The sequence below is a fragment of the Condylura cristata genome, unplaced genomic scaffold, assembly GCF_000260355.1.
Source record: "Condylura cristata isolate star-nosed mole 26May11 unplaced genomic scaffold, ConCri1.0 scaffold00029, whole genome shotgun sequence".
In the NCBI taxonomy this organism is placed as follows: Eukaryota; Metazoa; Chordata; class Mammalia; order Eulipotyphla; family Talpidae; genus Condylura; species Condylura cristata.
In genome coordinates, this window is record NW_004567130.1 from 11,475,044 (window position 1) to 11,480,181 (window position 5,138).

The following is a 5,138-nucleotide window of genomic DNA, read 5'->3' on the forward strand; positions in this document are numbered from 1 at the left end:
CCGCCAGCAACAGCGAGGTGAGCCCCGGGCCCGCGGCCCTGGCCCAGCCGAGCAGCCGCTGAGCCAGGCCTGGGCCGCGAGTGCGGGGCGGGGGGTGCAGGGGTCTCCCCAGGGTGGACTGCGAGATGTCCTGCGCCTGTGGGGACCCTGGCTGGGCAGCCTGACTGGGGAAGAGTTTGCTTGGGTGTCAGCCCGGTCCGAGGGTGGATGTGCCGGAGACTGTGATTGTGACGCTCATGTGCAGGTGACTGCGGGTGTGATGCCCGTCCCGTTCACTGTGCAGGGGACTATGAGCCTGACCCCCTTCTGGGGGTGACAGCATGTGCGAGTGTGCCCCCTATCTGGGGATGGTGGTTTGTGCTGGTGTGACCCCTGTCTGGTCTGCGGGTCTGTGTGCGGTGTCGCCTCCATTGGGGTTGACTGCTGGAGACTGAGTGTGACCCCCTTCTGGGGCTGACTATGGATGATACCCCATCTCAGGTTGACTGTGCAGGAGATTGCACGAGTGTGACCCCCTTCTGGGAGTTGCTGTGGGTGTGACCCCTGTCTGGGGGTGACAGTGTGCCGGTGTGACCCCCTTCCTGGATTGACTGTGCAGGAGACTGAGTGTGACCCCAGTCCGGGGGTGATGGTGCATGGGTGTCCCTCCTGTCTGGGGGTGACTCAGCTTCTGAGTGTGACCCATGCGCAGGTGTGACCCCTTCCTGGAGGTGAATGAAACTGGATGTCCCACTGGGGCTCCTAATTGGATGACTGCATGACAGTGGCACTGAGATTTGTCACCCTGCAGCTGGCTGGCTCTCCCTTCCCCTGTGCTGGGCTGGGGGCCTGTCTGCAGGGAGCTGTACCTGGGGGTGCAGAAAGCAGGTGCCTGGGCTGTCCCTGTGAGTGTGAGATTGTTGCCCTGACCACACACCCAGGGACTTCTCGGTGTGAGGGGCTGTGCCTGTCAGCTGCCCATGTCACTGTGTGACAGTGACTGAGTGTGCCCTCAACACTAGGTGACTGTGTCTCCTGTCTGAGTGCAGCTCGGCAAGGGGCTTTCCTTCCTCTTATGATCTCAGGGCTGCCTGGGACTGTGCCTGGGACTGTGTAGCAGGGCCAGTCTGGGTTTCTGGGCTGTGCGGGTCCACATAGTGCCCTGTCTTGCTGGCGAGTGGGCTGGGCATCGGTGCCTATGCTGGGGCTTCAGACCTCTAAGTGGGTTCTTCCTGTCCCACCCACGGTGGCTTGGAAAGGCAGTTAAGGCCCAGGTCTAAACTCATACCCACAGCAAGGCTGAGAGTTGGCCGCCGAAGCAGCAAGAGGGGAGGCAGCAAGTGGGCGGAGATGTGAACTGTTTAGAGAAGGGAGAGAAGGTGGGGGAGGAGCCCTTCAGGCCCAGGAAGTGGGCCCCAGCTTCTGGGCGATTCAGGCCCCTTGGGGGCAGGAGGGGGGGAAGTCTAGAGGGAAGTTGACAGATAACACAGCAGCAGAAAATGTCTGTGTGTGCCTCTGAGAGACCAGGATGTCTGTGGCTTAGCAGCACTGTCTGTCCCGGTTCCCAGTGGGGTAGCTCTTTGACCTATTTTGCCAGGCCAGGCAGGGACATTCTCAGAGTGGCTGAGGATGCCATTAATAGTTATCTTGTCTCCAGATAGAAACAGTTCTAGTCCCCGCTCTGCTTGCCGAATGGGGCAAAGGACATGGGTAGCCAGTGTTGACACCTGAGAAGCTCAGCTGCGGGAGCCTCTCTGCTCTTTGGAGACATCTGCTCTGCTCCATCATTCCTATCGCTGCTGTCTTGCAGTTTACAGAGTACTTCCATGCGCTTGGTCTTGTGTTCCCTTCCCAGAAATATGTGAGATGAGCCAACAGTCTGGCTTCGGGAAGGGGTAATACAGAAGGCCTCTCAGCCAAGGGCTCTGACGCTAAACACCACGTTCCCTGTGTTTACTTGATCTCCTCTGTCTTAGACACATCTCTGCATTTTTATTTTATTACTTTTAAGCTGAAATATAATTCACACACCATAAATTCACCATTTTAAAGGATACAATTCAGTGTATAATTTACATTCACAAGGTTGTGCAGTCATCACCACTGTTTAATTCTAGAACCTTTTCATCACCCCACAAAAGAAACCCCCAACCCTTAGCCATCATCTACTGATTCCCTCCACCAGCCCCCCACCCCATTCTCGCCAGTTCTAGGCTGCCACTAACATACTTTCTGGCTCCACAGATTTGCCTGTTCTGGACATTTCATATGAGTAAAATCATACACTGTGTGGTCTTTTGTACCTGGCATCTTTTTCTTAGCATAAAAGTTTCAAAGTTCACCTGTGTTGTAGCATGTATCAGTACTTCATCCTTTTCATTGCTGTGTAATATTCCACCAAGTGGAATGTTACACATTTTGTTGGATATTTGGGCTGTTGTTGTTTGTAGAGATATGTTCAATGATTAGATCAAACATTGTTTTCAGAAAGTGTCAGTAACATGATAAATATAAAATAAAACTCAACCAGCTTTTATTTGACTTCAATGACTTGGCAATATCATTTGTCTAGGTAGGGCCTGGGGTGATCCCTTGAAGGGAAGGCTTTATCCCAGCTGGGGTGCGACATGAAGAAGCAAGATAGAACTGAGCGTGCAAGCACGAGTGCTCAGAGACTGGGGATGGCTCGCCCAGCCCTGCCTCGGGACTGACCTCCCATGACTTGCTTCCCCACTCTGGACCTCAGCTTGTCTGAAAGGGCTGGCTGCCCTGTCTGTGTGTTCTTTGGCACAGGTTGCTCTCTTGACTGACCTTGCATGCCTTTTATCCTGAGAATCACCGAGTGACTGAGAATCAGATGGTTTTATAGTTCTGTACCCCCAGATCACTTCCTGTTCATCCAAACATGACTGACTTGTGGGGTCTGAGACCTTTAGGCAGCTGATCCCTGCCCCAGCCAGTCCTGCTGTGCACATGGGCCCAAGGGACATCGCAGCCTGACCAGCAAAGCAACTTTCCTCCTTTCGCTCCCCCCCCCTTCTGTTCAGTCAGTTTATTTCCTCATTTGTGTCACTTTGCTGTTAACCTCATCTCATCCTTTATGAGAACAGGCAGAGAGAACAGAATAGATAAATCAGTGGTTTTCAGCAAGGATCGTAACTTTGTTATTTTTTTTTTAAAGATTTATTTATTTGTGCATACAGAACTGGGGTGCAGGCCAGAGCTCAGGGGCGGTGAGAGGCTTCACCAGAGACAGAGTGGGGAGCAGAACAGGCAGATCGACGAAGTACACTGCTGAGGGGAGCTGCGGGCGGGTCAGGAGAGGTCTGCCACGCCATGTGGTCACCTCTGGGGCAGGTGGGGATCAAACTCATGCGGAAGCGGCTTTAGATTCTCAGTGCTGTGCTTTAACCCGCTGCACCATCAGGAAGGGTCACTTTGTTATTTTTTTTTAAGATTATTTTTTATTTGTGCATACAGAACTGGGGTACAGGCCAGAGGCTCAGAGGCAGTGAGAGGCTTCACCAGAGACAGAGTGGGGAACAGAACAGGCAGATCGACAAAGTACCCTGCTGAGGGGAGCAGCGGGCGGGTCAGGAGAGGTCTGCCACGCCATGTGGTCACCTCCGGGGCAGGCGGGGATCGAACTTTTGCAGAAGCTTCTTAGTGCAGTGCGCAGTGCTTTGACCTGCTGCGCCACCAGGGAGAGCCCCGTAACTTTGTTATTTTTGACAAATGTTCATGGTGACTAATTTTCACGGGCAGATCTCTGGTCATATTCTGTGGGGTTGGATCAGGGTTTCTTGACCGCAGCACCGCTGACTCTGGGAACTCGGTTGTGGGGCTGTCCTGTGTGTGGTAGAGTGTAGCAACAGCGTGTCCTCTACCCACTAGATGCCAGCAGCACCCTCCAGGAAAACCTCCAGCTGCCGCCCTCTGTCCCTTGGTGAGAACCAGCTGAATTCTCTTCTGAGTTTGCTGCTGTTGGGAATTGTTTTGCAGCCGCTTCATTTTGGATGGAAGTGTATGACGCCTGGGCCAGCAGGCCTGGCCTGGTCCTCTCCCTCCCTGTGGGGTCGGGGGCACGAGAACTGGTCGATGGGTCTCCAGAGTGTGCCTCTGCTTAGTATAGTGAGTGCAGCGACGTGAATGTGCTCTTGGAAACAGACTTTGAGTGAAATGACGTATAAGGAGAGCACGTTTCTGATCTCCCAATCATCACCACACTTGTCAATGAAGACCCCTGACAATCCCGATATGTAACACAAATTGACATTCATTCATTCTTTTTCTAATACACTTATTTTTAGTCCGGTTGGGGGTGGTCAGAGGCAAGTCCTAACTAAGGCCAGACCCAGCCCTGGACAGGACACCCGGCTGTCAGGACACCCTGCTGTGGTGACCACATGCAACCCACCCGCACCCCCAACCCACGCATTCCAGGACAGTTGAGGCATGGCAGTGGAGCTCATGTGCACAGCTTTGTGAAGTGGGAGCAACCCAGAGAAAGCCCACACAGACCTGGGAGAACGAGCCAACTCCACAGCGAAAGGCCCTGGCAGGGAGTCAGTTTACCCTTTTCATCAGCAGGAACTGGTGTGTTTTTCTCATCGTTGTAACTAAACAGCTTTCCTCACCGACCCGCTGTCCTGTAGCACATCAGCACGCTAGAGGTGGCCCGCCCACGTCCTGGGCCTCTTCTGCCTTGGCGTTGGCTGGCTGGTTTCTGCCTCCACCAACCTTGCCTCTCTCCCCGCCATCACTGCTTTCCAGGAGGTCTCTCTTTCCCATTCAGTGGCTCTTCTGTGTAACATACAAAACACGCCAAGTCCCAGTGGCACTGAGTCGGTTAGGGCTGGGAAGGGGACTTCTCATTTCAGTTTTCTTGAAAGGAAAAAAGTAGTGATGGAGGCTCAAATCCTAGTTACTTTGGGGGCCTGATCTCTGGACTTTTAGAAAATAGTAAACTCACTGTCTTTCATTTGTATTAAGTAAACCGTCAGCCTACCAAGTTTTATATTGAACATTTAAGAACGCAAGAACTTTTGAGACACACGTGCGCACACACACACACACACACACACACACACACACACGGCCTGACCCTGGCCATCATCCATGGTGAAAGACTTGCATGGAATGGTGTTTTGTTTTTTTTT

The 5,138-nt window shown here is 53.0% G+C and overlaps 1 protein-coding gene across 1 annotated transcript in view; it reads left to right on the top strand.

The window, feature by feature from the left end:
• Window positions 1-6: 6 nt before the first annotated feature.
• Window positions 7-5,138, top strand: part of SSH1 (slingshot protein phosphatase 1) — a 53,878-nt gene continuing 48,746 nt past the window's right edge. The window contains exon 1 of the mRNA XM_012731175.1: window positions 7-17. The gene's annotated coding sequence lies outside the window, so the exon portion shown is untranslated. The remainder of the gene's footprint in view (window positions 18-5,138) is intronic.